The 19,161-nt window shown below is 40.7% G+C and overlaps 1 pseudogene; it reads left to right on the top strand.

Annotated features, from left to right (window-relative positions):
• Positions 1–254: 254 nt before the first annotated feature.
• LOC149244240 (uncharacterized) lies at positions 255–18,266 on the top strand (annotated as a pseudogene).
• The last annotated feature ends 895 nt before the right edge of the window (positions 18,267–19,161 follow it).

The raw sequence follows: 19,161 nt of genomic DNA, 5'->3' as shown, positions 1-19,161 counted from the left end.
TTAGATCTATCTGCTCAAAGATTACCTGAATAGATGGCCAAATATCATTGACAGAGTCAATGATATTGACCCATAGCAGTTCCTTGGCTTGCCCAAGGGGTTCCTTCAGTGTCAGATCTTTCTCCATGGCTTTTAATCTTTCATTCATTCTGGATGCTTTCTGCACTTCTTCCTTGTGCATGATTTTGGCAAGCTTGTAATTTGTTTCCAACCTTGTCACCTTTTCTTTCAGTTTGTTCATCTCTGTAGCCTATATGGACATTTCCTCCATGGCTCTGACTAACTTTGCTACTTCCTCACCTGATGCACCTGCTGATGATGTAGACTTTGTGGAAACTGGTTGTGATGTGTCCATGGGAGTTGTTGGAGACAATGAGGCTGCCAATGTAGAAGGCACTGCTATTGATACTGTTGGGATGGCTTCCACTAAGGTAATGGAAATATCAATCTGCTTCAATTGGATTGAAGTGTCCAATTCCTTCTTTGTTTCCCTTAACTGATCATTGAGTTTGAGGACTAAGTCCATCAACTCTTCATGTCTAGTCTCACTCTCCAAGACTTCCAGTGTCTGGGGATGTTGTAGCTGAGGTATCTTCAATTGTTTTTTAAGTGATGCAATGTCATCATTTTTTTTCTTTATCAGTTGTTCAGTGGCTTTAATTTCTTTGGGATCATTTCCTAATTAAATCACTAAGTCTTCCAAAGACTTAATTCTAGTGTCTTTGGCCTGTGAGGAGGCGTTCTCTAACTGATATTGAGCTAAGATATTGGTCAGTGAATTTTGCAACTGATGAGTAGCTATGTCTTTACCTATGAGGGTGGAGTAAATCATCTCTCCAACCTATTTGTGCAATTCAATTTGGTCAATGGGATGAATATCCCTTGCCAATACCTCAAAGTCAATCTTTTTGTAGTCTGTTGATGTCCTTGGTTGTTGTGCAGTTGGTTTTATGAAGGACATCTGTAGTTTTCCCTCTTTGATGTCAAAAGCTGACATCAACCTGGTTTGATTGGTAGGTGTGAGTTTGAGATATTGAGCATAAGTTTGGGCCTTCAGTTTCTCATTTCTCATCTTGATCTCTTTATATCTATCTTTTATATCCTTATCCTTATCAATAGGCCTACTGAATGAGGATACTTCTACACTTAGCTGCCTTTCCAAAATCTGGGTTTGTGATGTGGATGGTCCCTGTGTTTCCCCAAATGGATCTATGTGCTTACTTTTGTCCAGCTCAGTATCAGTTATTTCTACTGAGCCTTCCGTGTCTTCCTTCTCTAAAACAAGATTTAGCCTAGGCCTTTTTCTCTGACTCATCTCATATTGTATATTTGATGTGCCCATTCCTGAACTTGATGGTTCCTCTCTGGTCCTTTCGGGGTTCTTTTCCTCATTCTGAGGAGTCTACATGACAGGAGGGGTGCTCATGGTTCTTTCTAGCTGTTCAGGTACCTGCAGAAATGAGCTCTCAAAGTTATCTTTCTAAACTAATCAAGGTATTCTCTACATCTACCTTTGTACTATCCCTGTCTACAAGAGTGTTTCCCACCCACTCAGATTGATTGGCATATCTTTCTATCTCTGGTATGCAGTGATGAATATAAGGTACCAACTTGGCCTTCTTTCTCAATCTGGTCATAAACTCCTGGGGGTCATACCTCCACATGAAACTCTTTTGGAACTTCATTTGCTGCAAAATTTGGTCTGCCTCCTCCCTCGCCTCTCTACAATTGAAAATGAAGGGGCCTGACTGGTTTTTGACTTTAAATTGTGATCTTTTCTTAGCTGATACAAAATTGATCTCATCAGAGTTCATTATTTGTATATAGTACTCTGGAGAAAATAATCTCAAGGGGAGGTATTTGGGTAGTTTATATGGTGCAAGCTAGTAACCATAGACTCTTATCTCTGTGTGATTTTGGTAAAGGTACCAATCTCCCACTTTGCTTTGTTTAGACAACTGAAGCACCCTTTTGATATCTTGACTTATTATGGGTGGAGGGCTTCCTGTCAGCATGGTCATGACTGGATGAACAAAAGAATCAATGAAATATGTATAGGTGTATGTTGATTGAAACTTGTGGAAAAGTGGGGTCCAAAATATGATAGACCTGGGCTGGACTTTCATATCCGACTTCTGAAGAGTGAAATAAAATTTGTATGGTTGATAGTATAGGAACATATGGTAGAGAACAGATGAGTATTTAAATACTCTCTCATCATGCATTCTGGTGAACTGTTCATGCATTCTTTCAGCTATGAAATGGGCATAATCATACAAATAGCAAGAGGTTTTCCTAGGGTGTAAATAGATATGAAGGCCAGGACAATTTCATCAACAAATTCATCAATGGTACAACCCAAAACACATGATATCATAGTCACAAAATTCTTTCCCCTTTCATAGAAAATGGTAGAAACATATGGAGTGGCATCTTTTGGAATATGTTGCTTTGAAACAATGAATGTTTGGAATATTTCGACTAACCTAGACAAACATAATTTGGAGTACTAATCCAACAAATCCCCAATGGAGAGTGGGGTTAGGTTTGGGCTTGGTTGAAGCTGTAACATCTCATTAATTGATTCAGCTGTGATGGTAAACAAGATTTTCTGGTCATGGGACATTATTGCTCTCTAGCTAGGAATGTAATAGGAATGGCACATATGGACAATTTCAAGGAAGGCATGTACTTGGGGAAATTGGTATTTGGGTAAATTGGATTCCCAAAGACCAATGTCATCATAATGGTTTAGATATCTGTCCCTACTCAAACAATGAAGTTTGAGCAGGACCTCATATGCACTGGTATCTCTGATTTGGAAATCCTTGTCTACCAGGGGGAGGTGGTTGAGGTCTAAATGGGGAGTTGTGATAGGTCTGACATCCATGGCAACAGGGGTAACCATAATTCAGTTCTTGTGCATTTGAATTTGGCTTTAAAGGTTTATTCAGGGGTTTTTAAACGGAAACTGGAAACTTTCAGAAGGGTTTGGTCGTAGGATTTTAAATTTAAAGTAATTTTCAATTAATTTTACTTAATTAAAATACTTCAAGAGTGAACGTTTTCAAATTTTGAAAGGAGGTCTAGAAATTCTTTCAAAAATACCTAGAGCTTAGGTGAATTGACTTCAAACTGGTGTTCTGGATGACAGTGGAAGGTTGAAAGGTCTCTGAGAGCTTTGTAGGTGGTCCTCGTAGCTTCTTTGAGGACTAAAATGGGGTTGATTGGTAATTTTCAGGTTTTCCGGTGTCGCACTAGTTTGCAGAGGCTTTCAAAGAGCTTGAGTGAAAAAAGATGAAAAAGGGTTTCTCGCCCTTTTTATTTAGCAGCGGTCATTTTTTGGCGGGTAATTCTGAATGAACAGTAGGCGGTTTATCGGGTTGAGTGGAGAGGCGGTTTCCTAGGCTGTCACACCGCTTATGAGGGTCGGGTCGTATTTGGGAGGGGTCACCCAATATACTCTAGTGATTAACACGTAGCAGTCCGGGGGGTGGGAAAACTGCTTTATCGAGCAGGTAACGAACGGCCATTGGGTGCGGCCGATATGGTTGTGGACTGTCGGATGTGGGGGATGGTGATCGGATGGCAGTTAGATGATGGAGGTGCATAGATGAAATGAACTGAGGTGTCGAGGGGGCCCCAAGACTTTAATCTTCGGCGGTTTGTGATTAGTTAAGACTTAATCACGGGTTTAATCGATCAGGCGGGGTTTAATGATGGAGTTAGTTTAGGTTCATCACGCAGGGGTGTATTAAAAGGGTTTTGTCGGTATATGGAGTGAATTGTATAGTTTTTATTAAAACTAAGGGTTGGGATATTACATAGGGGATTTAATTAATATAAGGGAAAAGGTATCATGGGATTTATATAATAAAATTAAAAATTAATATGAAATTGGCGGAGTGGGTATATCCTTAGCATAATGTAAAATGTAATATTTGCGCACTTTATTTACATACACTCAATACTTAGGATAATATGTTTTGTGGGTTTTTTGAATGAAAAGGTATTTACATGGGGGTTTTCACTTTTCCTAGGCAAATGAAGTTTATCCTTAGGAAAAGGTGTTTTATTAGGGTAATGAGGGGAAATGAATTTTATGAAGGGAATTCTAACACTTGATGTCCATAAGTCATTAAGCCAAGGGTCCAATCCCACCAAAAGTCAGAGAAATGCTCTGAGCCTCTTTGAATTGAAGAATTTAAAGTACTAGAACATACTTGTGGATAGGAAAATAGTAAGGGGAAAAATGAATGAGGAGGAGTTAAACATATTAACTTGCAAACCTTTGTTTTTGCTTCCATAGTTGATCATACATATAGAAATATGTGTCTAAGCATGATGCATGCGTTTTGATCCAACCAATTTTATACTTCAGCAACCTTTCTTCTACTTACCCATTACCTACCCTACCATTTTTTCTTCATTTTATTTGGGTGCATTTAGACTAGAAAACCCTTATCATCCATTTTTCGTTTGAAAAGTAATCTATCTAATTCTAACCTTATGTCATCCAAGGGCTCAAATTAAACTGATGAGCTACTTTTATTTTCTCTACCTGTCTAATGATCTGCCAAGATTAAATTGTTTGGTCAAATTCTATTCTCTAACTAAAAGCATAAAATTCAAATCATGATATAACCAAGATTAAACAGTATTATTACCATGGATTGTGGCATGAATAACAGGCTACACACAATCATTATTATGCATAAAAGTAAATAGTAGTGGCATTTATACTTGCACATTTTCATGGTCTCTTTTTGTTTTTGGGGTTCATATATTTTCATTTTTTTGACCTTCTCTTATTCTTTTTTTCCTTTGATATTTCTTTTAGAACACACCCTCTTTACATTTTTTCATTTTTTAATATGGAAAAAATTTTCAGAAAGAAAAGGTATGTACAATATTACAAGGCTTAACCTTAGTCATTCAAAATTATGACTCCTATTGGTATAGGAACCTAATAGGGCCTGCAGGAGTTGGTAAACAAGTGTGCTGGTAAGGAAAATGTTCCTGATGGACATCATGTAGCCAAAAAAATTGGCAAACATAAGGCAAGAATAGGATGCGAGATGAGGCTCACTGCGCAGATAGGAGATTATGAGATGGAACAGGTCATTTTGGATCTGGGGTCCGATGCGAATGTGTTGCCTAAACAGACATGGGCGAGGATGGGGAGACCTACGCTACAATGGTCTCCGATCCAACTTAGAATGGTAAACTAGCAAAATATCATCCCTATGGGATGACTACATGGAGTAATAGTAGATATAGAAGGCACGATCGCACTGGCTAATTTTGAAGTAATAGAAATTGTTGACAACAACAATCCATACCACGTGCTCCTTGGAATCGACTGGGCCATCGATATGAATGGAGTAACCAACTTGAAGAAGAGGATGATGTCATTTGAGAGGTAATTGCTTCAGGTAGTAGTACCATTGGACCCTACAGAGGGACCGAGCTATACTGAACCGGTACGTGACTATGTGGAGAGTGATGATGACTTGGATCAAATCTACAAAATAACAATGCAAGACCAAGACTAGATTAATCTGACAACTGATGGACGGATTGCATGGGACCACGAAAGTTCATCTACCTTGGATTTAGATGAAGATTTGGAGCACTGGAAGAATAGGCTGCATGAAGTATCTATGCTACACTGCAACATGATGATTAAATCGTTGCATTGTGTGTCATCTAAGGTAAGAAATTTACCCTATTATAATGGATTAACTAACATAGATAAGTTCTTGGATGCCTTTGAACGAGAATTCCCTGAGGATCGTCGCTTCCAAGCACCGGTTTTGGCATGCGCACTACGCCCGCACGATGGTGGGTTATGCACAAGGACAACTTTAATGAATGGAGAGATTATAGAGGATAATGAGGTTGCACTTTGGTCATCCAAAATTTTGACTGACTGAGAAATATGATGGGAGAAATGATCCACGCAAAAATTTAGCAAAGTAGACTAAAGTGTATGGAATAGAGCCGCAGTCGGAGTGGGTGAACTTATTCTTTCACACTTTGGATATAATCCCTATGAATTGGTAACTGGAAATGGAGCTCCGCCATGGCACCACAGAGTGGGATATATTAAGGGAATGATTCCTAATGACTTTCAGTTTTGAAGATGGTTTTGAAAGCATTGATGAAGCTCTATAGGAGGTTAAGGAACGATATTCAGAATATCATAGGATCCTTTGGATTTGTTTCAGCCAGATTGGAGCACCCAACTATGTCATGCGCTTGAATGTTATAATGTGACCACTAAGGAGGAGGATGAAGATCCAAGAAATATTAATATTCCAGAGGAATAAGGCCATCACGAAGTGGAAGGTTCGCAAATAGAGAACCTGAACATCAACTCGCCATTGAAAACTAAGCATGTAAACATTGGTACCAAAGCAGAGGCAAAATTTGCGAAGATTGGAGATTACTGGGATGATACCACAGTGCATAAAGTTGTTGACCTGCTCCACGAGTACCAGGATCCATTTTCCACCTAGTTTTCGGACCTAAAGGGCATCATAGGAGATTTGGGTGTGATGAAAATTACTTTGAAACTGAACGTGAAGCCTATTAAGTAGAGGCCATATCGCCTTAATCCCAAATACAAGGAACAGGTTTGCTTGGAGTTTGATAAGATGCTAGAAGTAGGCATCATTGAACCTATTGAAGAGTCCAATTGGGTGAGACCAATGGTGGCTTAAGAGAAGAAACAAAAGGGAGAAATAAGGATTTGCGTAGATTTGAGAAAGCTTAACGATGCCTGCATCCATGATCCCTTTATGACACCATTTATAGATGAGTTATTGGAGAACATTGGAGAGCAGGAGGCTTACTTATTCACTAATGGGTTCACTGGGTACCATCAGATTAAGATCGCACCAGAAGACAGGAGCAAAACAATCTTCGTGACAGAATGGGGTTGTTTCCAGTATATGATGATGCCATTTGGACTCAAGAATGTGTTGGTGATATTCTCTCGCATAGTCATCACAGTGTTCAAGGAGTTTATTCACAAATTATTGGAAGTGTATTTTGATGACTAGAAAGTGTTTGGGTTAGTAAAGTGCCATGTGGCGAGTCTTCGCTTAATGTTGGATATGTGCTAAAGATATCAAATTGCGTTGAACCTGAAGCAGTGTTTGTTTTGTGTCCCCTTTGGAATTTCACTGGGTCATGTGGTGTGCAAGCAAGGGCTGATGGTGGACCCTGCCAAGATCACAGTGATAGTGAATTTGGAGGCCCCAAGGAGTGTAAAATAGTTGCATGCAATGATGGGACATACAAGATATTACATAAAATTCATCAAGGCTTATGCTTAGATTATTTCGCCTATGGAGAAACTATTGAAAAAGGATGCTACATTCTGTTGGGATGAAGAATCTCAGCGTAGTCTAGATGTATTGAAAGAGAAGATGGTCATCGCGTCGATCTTGGTCTTCCAGGATTGGAAGGAATTCCATGTGCACGTTGATTCCTTGTGTATAGCGTTGGGAGCAATGTTGACAGAATCTGGTGAAGAAGAGATGGATCACCCTATAGCCTTCATGAGCAGGAAAATATCAAAGGCTAAGAAAAATTACTCAAGGATAGATCATGAAGGATTGGCTATGGTGCACACACTTCAAAATTTTAAGCACTATCTGTTGGGCGGACATTTCAAGATGTACACGGACTATTCTACCTTGAAGTACTAAGTCAATAAGCCTATGTTGGGGGGGAAGATATGTAGCTGGTTTTTGCTATTTCAAGAGTATTAATTTGAGGTAATCGTGAAAACAGGAAGGATTAATGCAGAACCTGACCATCTGTCACAGATTGAAATGGGGGAGGAGCCTACTAATTTAGAGGAAGGGCTACCCGACATGTAGCTCTTCACGATGCATGTAGTGGATAATCATTTTGCAGACATTATCCACTTTTTGACTACAAGGACGACTCTAGAAGGGTATACAAGTCAACAAAATATGGAACTAGTGGTGCACGCATCATACTTTTCAATGATTGCTGGTCATTTGTATAGGATGGTTGTTAATGAGATCTTGCAAAGGTATGTGCGTTATTTTGAAAGAAATTTCCTCCTCGCGGAAGCCCATGGAGGGACTGCAGGAGGACATTATGTGGGAAATGTGACGATGCAGAAGATTTTACGCATGGGTTTGTGGTGGCCTACGTTGCATAAAGATTCCAAAGTGAATTTTAGGGCATGCGATGCATGTCAGAGAATGGGCAGACCATCATGGAGAGATGAGCTACCACTCATTCCTCAAGTATCATTGTAGTGATTTGAAAAATGGGCAATGGACTTCATGGGACCGATTCATCCCCAATGAAAGAACACAGGTGCACACTATATCATCACAACGATGGAGTATCTAACCAAATGGGCACAGGCATAGTCGGTGAATGATTGTACATGGGCTACAGTAGAGAAATTATTGTTTGAATATGTGTCAACCAAATTTGGCTGCCCAAAAGTGTTGATGAGTGATTGAGGTACGCACTTCCTCAATGAAACGATTAGCGTGCTAACTGAAGAGTTCTAGGTTTATCATCAGAAGAGCACACTGTATCATCCTCAGGCTAATGGAATAGTTGAGGCCTTTAATAAAATCTTGGAGAACGTGCTGATGAAGATTTGCAATGCACAGTGAAATGACTGGGATGTGTGCATACCTGCAATGCTATGGGTGTACAGGACTACTTGCAAAAAGGTGACAGTTCAGACACTTTTTCGACTGGTCTATGGCATATAAGTTGTGATTCCTATGGAATATATCATGAATAGTCTATGGATAGAAACCTTCATAGTGATGGCAGATCGCAGAGCCTTGGAAGAACGACTCATGTAGCTGATGGAGCTTGAAGAAGACAAATTCTTGGCTGGATTCCATAAAAAAGTACAAAGGAACATGAAAAGGCTTGTCTTGATCGACACATCAAGATGCACATGTTCAAGGGTAAATGATTTGGTTTTATTATATCGTAATAAGTTCGCCAAGTTTCTAGGGAAATTTCATATGCACTGGCTTGGGCCATATGTCATCAAAGAGATTACAGATGCAGGCGCAGTTCAGCCCATGAAGCTGAATGGAGAACCTTTTCTGGGAAGGGTGAATGGAAGCTAATTGAAGCCATATACATGAGACCTAGCTCAATGCCTGTATGATGGTATGACAGTCTTAGTGCCCCAGGCAGTTGTAAGGGAGCACGAGACTATTAACTACACTGCTAGGTTTGGAGTACTACGCGACAGATTGGCTACGCAAAAACTGGTGATGGTTCAGTATTAGACATTGCATGAAGGTAGCTGCACCATGGAGGGAGGTGTTGCGCAGCACAGTAGGAAAGTGACCATTGACGTCACTATTCATGATTTGACAGCCAGAAGATGGGTACAAAGAGTGGGCTGGCGGCATTTAAGGCAAAAATCTTTGAAGATCTATTGCCAATACAACATTGATGATCGAATTTTGGAGGGAATGGTCATATTTGACTCTAAAAGCCCCTTTAAATTAAGTGTGTTGATCCAAACACGAATGATTTTCACACTTGGAGCTTTCTCTGAAATTCATTGTTTGTTGATGAGCCGAGCCTTTTCAGAGAGTTCTTTTCCCGCACAGATGTGTCTATTGAGGCTCGTGAACTATTTATGGAGAAGATGAGTATGGATGCAGTAGTATCTTATGCCCCAGGTGAAGCCACACCTGTAATGCCCATGACGCCGAGGTCAACAATGATGACACAATACATGGCTAAAGAAAAGCTAAAGACACTGGTACAGACATGTGCTTCCCCTAAGGGGCATATAGTGACCCCACCCCAGAAAAAAGACAAACAGTCAGCCAAAGGCAAAGAGAAGGTTATTGATCTGGAAGTAGAAGACAACGAGGGAGCTAAAGATGTAGATGGTGAGGCAGCAGAACCCATCACAAATCTCCCTCAGTATGTCCCTCCAAGGAAGGGTAAGGCAAAGATTCCAAAAGACATGGATTCTGACAAATTCATCATTTCTGCACCCCTGCTACCCGAGAAGGTGTCATTTGAAGGTTTTCGGCTCACCTGCGTCCCACTACTAAAGATGGAGGATTGATATTTAGCATATCTCACTACATTCCCACACTTATCAATGGATACCTTCATGAATCATGTAGTCTACGAAGACATGGGTGTGACAACGCTGGAAACTAAGGAATGGGCCTGAGGTGTGGAGCAATCCGAGCTGCTCAACTTGCTTTGGGTTCCACACTACCACTGCACCCTAATTAACACAACGTGTATATGCCAGCTGCTCACACTGGTACATGATGGGTGTTTATGGCTATGCGGGCCTATCCCCCTCACTGATATGTTGATTCATAAGCTTACGCACTTACCGCATGATGGGTTGAATCCAGCCAAGGCGTTTGGCAGAAAAGAAGGAGAGAGCGACCTGGCAGAGCTCATGAAAAAAACTTATAAACTCGTGAAGAAGGCACGAGGATACTCCATCCTGTCCATATATGACCTTGTAGTTCAGTTGGCTATGCAGATATTGGCAGGCAAGGTAATGAGGAAGTGTCATGCGGATGAAGTTCTGGCGCCTGTCATTTCTCTAGTAGCCTAGTGCGTGGAAGGTGTCCTATTCAACTGGTCCAGATACCTCTGCCAAGAGTTCCTCATGAATTGCCACGAAGTGCAGGATGAGACCAGGTCATTCCATTACCCTTGGTTTCTCCTATCTATTGTGTTGGTTGCGTGGGAGCTATCGAAGGACATCCAGTTTCCTTTGTCGAAAAAAGGGTTGTCAGAGGAAGCATAGTTTTCCTCCCTATGGGCTACGAAGGACCCCGTGTAGGTCACAAAAACAAATATCTTTTGGGTCTTAATGGAAATTAGTTTCTCCATGGCCATCCATCAGTGCCCAAGGTTGTCCCCAACATTTTACACACAGATGTTCGCCTATTCCACATTTAAAGCTGACTTTCATAGATTTTATATCCAGGTCCGGAACAACCCCGCACAGAAATGGTACGACCTTGTTGGGTTGTGTTATTTTCTTTCCACAACTAGCCCACATAGTTAACCAGGGGGTTAGAAGGGGGGCGGAGCCCCCCCTTCGTTGCACTGATTGCGTAGTGGGGGGGGTCACAGTGGGTTTGAGGGGTGCAGGTAACCCCACTCTATGGGGTCAGGGGCAGTGCCTCGGAAAATTTTGGTTTTGGACCCTATGTTAGGTTGGGCGGACCTACCTATGATTTTGTGCATGATGTTTCGCACATGGTTTTGGATGCGACGGTTTTCGTTCCATGGTTTTGGACGCGATGATTTTTGGTCCATGGTATTGGATGCTTCGGCATGTATAAATATGTATTGTAACACTGAAAGGAACATAATGAAAAATCAAGCTGGTAGTCCCGGTTTTGGGATCCAGGGGAAAATCTCTGTGTATATGTTTTTTATGTGTTATGCTCTTGCATGTTTTATTTTCTATGTTTTTTGAACTCATATGTAAGTAATTTCTATACAAGGTTAAAACCTACATTTGGTATCAGAGCTGTTTTGGCTTCAAGGGGACACCTTTGTTGCTGAGGAGTTTTTCTCGGGCTTGTGGTAGACCCTGTTTAATGGGAGATCTGTGGGATCGATTCCGGTGGTGAAAGAAGATGGCAAGCAATGGAAAGATAGAGATCAAGAAATTTAATGGTCAGAGTTTTGAGTTGTGGAAACTCAAGATGGAGGATCTGTTGGTGGATAAATATTAGTGGATCGCAGTAGATCCAGGTACTAAACCAACGAGAGTATCTGATGAAGAATGGAAGAAGTTGGATCAGAAGGAAAAGAGCACAATACGATTGTGTATCTCAGATTCAGTATTGCTGAATGTATCAAGGGAAGCTACAATGAAGGATTTGTGGGACAAGTTAGGGAATTTGTACCAATCTAAGTCTCTGGCGAATAAACTGTTCCTACGGAAAAAGCTGTATAACCTGAGGATAATAGATGGAGACTCGATGACAGAGCATCTGAATGCGTTTAATACTGTGGTAAGTCAGTTACCGTCTGTTGATATTAAAATTTCATATGAGGATAAGTGCATCAACTTGTTGTGTTCTCTACCAGATTTGTGGGATAGTCTGGTTATTGCAATAGGTACCAATGCAACTACCTTGCAATTTGATGAAATTGTCTCATCCTTGTTGATGGAGGAGATGAGATGGAAAAATATGGAGAGCCAAAATGGTGATGCCTCGTCTGTACAAGGATGGTCCTAGAATAGAAAAAAAAATTCATCGAGTGGGAGATCTAAATCTAGAGGGAGATCTAAATCTCCAGGAAAACCTGTAAAGGTGGTGTGCTGAAAATGCGGAAAGGAAGGGCACTACAAAAGGGACTGTAAATCTAAAGCTCCTGAAAAAGGAAAGGGATTGGATGATTCTCCTTCTACAGAGGTAAAAACCACCTCAGATGAAGGTGGGGATGTGTACTTGGCTTCTTCAAGTACACATGTAAATCATGAGGCATGGTTGATTGAATCAGGTGCATCCTTTCACTTCATTCCCCATAGAGAGTGGTTCTGCGAGTATGAGAAATACGATGGTGGTGATGTCTTATTAGGGGATGATAGGAAGGCTAGAATCGTTGGTCACAGAAAAGTAAAGTTGAAGTTGCAAGGTGGAAGGGTTAGAACACTTCCGAGTGTTCTACATATTCCTACATTGGCCAGAAATCTGATTTCTATAAGCAAGCTGGATGATGCAGGTGTAAAAACAGTGTTTGAGAAGGATACCTACAAGATGGTTTGAGGAGCACTGGTATTAATGCTGGGAGTTTAGATTGGAACTCTGTACAAGCTGCAAGGTAGCACTGTTGTTGATGGGTGCAACAGCTCTGTGGTTCTTGAAAGTGGAGTAGAAAATCTAGTGGTCTCTAGAGAGAAGACCATGCTGTGGCATCAAAGGCTTGGACATATTGGAGAGAAGGGCCTTGAAATACTTCATGGTAAAGGTATGGTAGAAGGTATGAGTAATAGCTCTCTAGATTTTGACTTTTGTGAAAATTGTGTATATGGAAAGCAGAACTGGGTGAGTTTCCCCTCTGCCAGTAAGAGGGCAAAACAGATATTAGAGCTTGTGCACAGTGATGTGTTTGGACCTGTGAAGGTTCCATCACTGGGTAAGTCTATGTACTATGTATCATTTATAGATGATTTCTCAAGGAATACATGGATATATTTCCTTAAGAACAAATATGAAGTCTTTGACAGGTTTAAATAAATTAAGGCTCTGGTGGAAAACTAGACAAAGAAGAAAATAAAGGTACTGAGGACAGATAACGGTGGAGAGTTTTGCAGTAAGGAATTTGAAGAATTCTGTAAGAAGTGTGGTATAGCATGGTAGAAGACTACTCCATATACACCTCAACAAAATAGAGTTGCAAAAAGAATGAACAAGAGGTTGATGGAAAGGGCAAGAAGCATGCTCAGTGGTGCCGGGTTAGGACAGGAATTCTGGGCAGAGGCTGTGGAGACAGCGTGTTACCTGGTCAATAGATCATCTTCATCATCATTGGAGGATAAGACTCCACAAGAGGTATGGACTTGTAAGAAACCATCTCTTTCACATCTGAGGGTATTGGGATGTGATGCATATGTACATGTTCCAAAGGAGAAACGAACCAAGTTGGATAGTAAATCTAAAAAGTGCATCTTTATTGGGTATAAAGATGGTTTAAAGGGTTATAAGATTTGGAACCCAGTAACAAGGAAGGTTTTGTACAGCCAAGATGTGGTGTTCAGAGGTGAAAGATGTTATTAAACATGAATTCCAACCAAAGGAACCTGAGAAGATAGAGTTTGAGCTAAAGGAGGAAGAATTAAACTCTACAACAAAAGAGGAATTAGAAGATGAAGAGCCACAAACTAGAGGTGTGAGAAGATCAGTTCAAGAAAGAAGGTAGCCAGAAAGGTATAGCCCATCTTCTTTCTGTTCAAATTTTGCTTTATCTATTACTGATGATGATCCCAGAACTATGAAGGAAGAAGTAGATTCAGAGGATGGAAAACTCTGGAAAGGGGCCATGGTCAATGAAATGGCATCTTTACACAAAAATGAGGCTTGGGAACTAGTGGAGTTGCCGTCTAGAAGGAAACCTATTGGCAGCGAATGGGTGTTCAAGAAGAAGACAAATGCAGAAGGAAAGGTGGAGAAATACAAAGCTCGATTGGTAGCAAAAGGTTATTCCTAGGTGCTGAGAATTGATTTTGGTGATATTTTTTCTCCTGTTGCCAAGGTAGCTTCTATTAGATTACTTTTATTTGTTGTTGTTGGTTTTGATTTTGAGGTAGAACAGATGGATGTGTAGACAGCATTTCTTCATGGAGATCTGGAAGAGGAGATCTACATGAAGCAACGTAAAGGCTTTGCGGTGAAGGGTAAGAAAGAACTGGTATGCAAGTTAAAGAAGTCTCTGTATGGGTTAAAACAGTCACGAAGGTTGTGGTATCATAAATTTGATACATTTATACAGGGACTTGTCTTCACTAGAAGAAAATCAGATCACTGTGTGTATTTTAAATTAATTGGTGACCATATTATTTATCTGGCCTTGTATGTGGATGATATGTTGTTGGTTGGAAATGACAAAGAAATTATCTAGGATTTGAAGACCCAATTGTCCTCCAAATTCGACATGTAAGATCTTGGTGTTGCAAACTATATTTTGGGCATGGAAATTAAAAGAGATAGGGAAAAGAGGAAGCTATGGTTAAACCAGAGGAAGTATGTCGAGATAATATTACAGAGGTTTAATATGCAGGATAGTAAACCGGTGAAGGTTCCTATTCCTGTAGGTGTAAAGTTATCTATTGAACAGTGTCCCAAGACACAAGAAGAGAAAGAGGATATGTCCCGTGTTCCATATGCAAGTGCAGTCGGTAGCCTGATCTATGGGATGGTCTGTACTAGACCAGACATTGCACATGCAGTGAGAGTATTGAGTAGGTTTATGTCAAAACCAGGGAAGGAGCATTGGACAACAGTGAAGCGGGTTTTTAGGTATTTGCGTGGCACTAGTGATTATGGTTTGTGCTACCAAGGAAGACCAGGATTGGATAGAGTGTTCGATATTCATGGCTTTTTTGATGCAAACTGGGCTGGAGATCTAGATTAGAGAAGATCTACAAGTGGGCATGTGTTTAACCTATTTGGAGGTGCAGTCAGTTGGATGAGTAAGAAACAATCTGTAGTGGCACTATCAACTACAGAGGCAGAATACATGGTAGCCACTCATGCAAGCAAGGAAGCAGTTTGGTTGTAGAGATTGTGTTCAAGTATGGGGTTAGTACAGGGAGCTATAAGGATAGACTGTGACAACCAAAGTGCAATTTTCTTGGCAAAGAACCCTGCATATCATTCAAAGACAAAGCACAATGATGTTCAGTATCACTTTGTGAGGGATATGATAGAAGACAAAAAGGTGTTGTTGGTAAAGGTGGACACTTTGAAAAATACTGTAGATGCATTGAAAAAATCTGTGAGCTCTGAGAAGTTCTCTTGGTGTAGAGAAACAATGGGTGTTGCAGGGCTGGATAAATGACTAAGCTCTCTTGTGGCCCCTTGTGGAAAGAAAACAACAAGTGGGAGAATGTTGGGTTGTGTTATATTCTTTCCACGACTAGCCCACATAGTTAATCGGGGGGTTAGAAGGGGGCGGAGCCCCCCCTTCATTGCGCTGATTGCATAGTGGCAGGAGTCATAGGGGGTTTGAGGGGTGTAGGTAACCCCACTCTATGGGGTCTGGGGCAGTGTCACAGAAAATTTTGGTTTTGGACCCTTTGTTAGGTTGGGCAGACCTACCTATGGTTTTGTGCATGATGTTTCACACATGGTTTTGGACGTTGTTAGACTCCGTCTTCTCAAGTCCTCTGTCAGAGTCCAATTCAGACAGGTGGCTGTCAAAGTCTCTTTTCAATATGCTGGCTAATGTCAACCAGCCTTCACCAACCACAACTTAGATGTTTGCATAGCTAATGTTTCAATAACATGTGCAAGTCAGCGGAAGGTTCAGTAAGTTATTATTTCAGGGGTTTCAAAGATCAAAAGGATAATTCTTCTCCAAAACTCTGTTTTGGAGAAGAAATTGTCAAATTAGTGGTTTGCAATAAGTATGTTTTTAAAAGTCTGCCCTCATGAAGAATGTCAAAGCAGGCCCTGGTCACCTTGCCAGGATTCATCAGCTCCTATCCCTGCAAAAGCACAAACAAAAAGAACATCTATTTCACATCAACACCTGATTTTGTTTCAGATCAGCGCTATAGCATAAAAAGGCTGTTAAATTCATTGCTGGAGTTTCTTCCAGAACGGCAGAGCGAACAGTTGAAACAAGTGTCAACTTTGGTTTTGACTAAGCACAATGTTGAAACTGTGGATTGCATGAAACAAAAAATAAGAAGGGTTTTGACTAAGCACAACGTTGAAGCTGTGGACTGCATGGTAGCTTGAGCAATATGGAATCTTCAAATTATGAGATTATTTCTAATGACTCAAGCATCTTGCTAAAAAATACGCCATGTCTAACTCTGGAGTCTGTTCCCAGTGAGTCTAACACTCCACCTGATGATCCTTAGCTTAACTTATGAATAATAACAAATTCAACAATGGATTCTCTTTCTAATCGGCTCAAGCTTGAAACGAAGCCCAGCTTGGAGATGAGCGATAACTCAAGTTCAAAAATGAATTTTTGGATCGATCAAAGGATGAAGATAAAAAAAATTATTGTGACTTGAGCAAGGCATCTAGCACGAAAGGGATTCTGTTATGGGTTAGAAGGGCGACATCGTGGTTTTCAAAACTGAGGAGCAGAGCTAGAAATGTGCGCTACGCATTGAAGCTGTGCGCTATGCACCGGGCAGTGCACTATGCACTAGGCATCAGCGGCTAGTGTAAAAATACACAGGCGCTACACATCAGGCTGTGTGCTACGCACTCAATCCATCACACAATTTGTTTTTATTCATGCGCCCAGATCGTGTCTAATCGCCTCCAAGTCTGCAAATTTAGATCCTGATCGGCCTAAAAATGACAAGGCAACGATTCTTGGAGATACCATTCAGATGTTGAAGGAGTTGACTGCTGAAGTAAAACGCTTGGAGAAAGATCAAACGTCTCTGGCAGAAGAATCTCGTGATCTTGCACAGGAGAAGAATGAACTTAGAGAAGAGAAAGCTACATTGAAGGCAGAAATTGATCAGTTGCAAAGTCAATATGAACAACGTGTACGAGCAATGTTCTCATGGACAGCTATGGATCCGACAATGATGATGGGGGCACCCCCTTTCCCATACTCTGTGCCAGTTCCCCATCCAGGATCAACTACAGTTCCTGATTCACACCCTACCCCACTGCAAGGTCATGCACAGGCTCCTCTCATGGCACCTCCTTTTGTTCATGTTCCCGTTCCTCCAGGAACTATTCCCATGCACCCCTCTTTTCAGACATATCCATTCTTTGGAAATAGGAGCACTGATGGAAGTAATCCATATCTAGCATTTCCACCATATTCTTCTCCAATAAATTCACACACTCACGTTGAAAGACCATCACCACAGTATCCTTCATCTGTACAACCTCTGCCAGGCTACCTTGTACAATTACAGCAACATCCAGGGAATCGACCTTAGAGCACAACTGGTACATCTCAGTCTATTGGTGCAACAATATCAACTCAAGCTTCTGGTGAAAATCTTGAATCTCAACAAGAAGGCAAGTCAACGGCAAGTGATATATCAAATGGTCATCGAATAAATAATGGGCCCAGGTCATCTTCAAATCATTCTGGTAGCAGAACTGACCACATGGATGCTAACCATATTGTTTTGCAACTAAAGACTCCGGGTTCAATGCCAGAAGCCCCTCATCGTCAATCTAACCACTCCTATTATGCTTCCGAGGAGCAAGAGCAGATGCAGAACTTACAGGAGGTGTCATCTGAAGTCAGAAAAGGAAAGAGCTCACCAAGTGATGACAGCTCTGTTCGTGTGGGTCACAAACTTTTGGAGAAGGTTTGTGCTAGGGGGCTGTCGCTTTGTCATTGTGTTCACGATGCCTCTTCTAGCAGCCATGGAAATGAGGATTCGGTGAAAACCAAAAGCAGTCAGTCATCAACAGGAAAAGAGTGACATATTGCATACAATCGGATTATGTATGAAGATGAGGTGCATGATGTATTGTATCACGGGATGCCCTCTCCTTTGTCACCTTTAGAAAATTTCGATTTGATCTTTGGAATTTTCTCCTTTTTCTTTATTATTTTCTTTTCTGGTTCGACTTAAGTGCAATTAGAAAATAGTATACATGGACATTGTGCTTTAATGGTATTGGAAAGGAAGCATTTTTGGCCATGAATGCAAGCAAAATGAAACGCTTCTAGAGATATGACACTTATCAAAAGCCAAAATAAACAGAGACATCTGTCATAAGCAGAGATATAGGAACGAATTCGCCTATTTTGATCCTCAGTCCTGATTCTATGGGATCTGCGCTCCAGTTTTGCCTCTTAATTAGCCAGTCATCAGAAGATTTAGAGGGACGCTGTTCTATTTTTAGAATAGATGAAACGCTCTTTTCTAATTTTTTTTATTTTAGTTGAAATAGCACCTTTGTGGTTGGGTCGATTTTTTTTCCCACAGAGGCTCTTATTTATTGTATTGCAAATTATTTGTAAAGAGGGAGAGTTCTGAGAGCAGTGCGTGGAGAAAAACAGAGTTTCATTATACAGTTTTGACAGAGAGTTTAATGAAAAATACAGCTCTGACCCCTAAGATTCCCGTGGTATGACATTTGACATATGTTTCTTCTCTGTCTCACATGTATCTTGTAATGTTTTTCATTTCATTCCTAACTCATTTCTGTTGAATACTTTTAAGTGAGAAAGGCAGAATTCAATTTATTTGCTCTGTCTTGAGGAAGTATTCATAGTTAATGTTTTCTTCTGTTTGACAAGGATCCATCTTCTATGCCCTTGTCGACTTCTCCGCAGTCTTGCCATTCCATTTATCTCAATTTAATTGTTAAATTTCTTGCCTACCTTGCCTCAGGAGATAATCTGTGTTTTTGATTATATTTCTTTGTTCAAGCTGTTTCTTTGCCCCATGTAGCCCAG

Source organism: Pinus tabuliformis, chromosome 8 (assembly GCF_031772625.1).
Source record: "Pinus tabuliformis cultivar Carrire ecotype Pingquan chromosome 8, CPIR1, whole genome shotgun sequence".
Taxonomy (NCBI): domain Eukaryota; kingdom Viridiplantae; phylum Streptophyta; class Pinopsida; order Pinales; family Pinaceae; genus Pinus; species Pinus tabuliformis.
The sequence above is the reverse complement of the archived record's forward strand: the minus strand, read 5'-3'. Positions and strand labels throughout refer to the sequence as shown.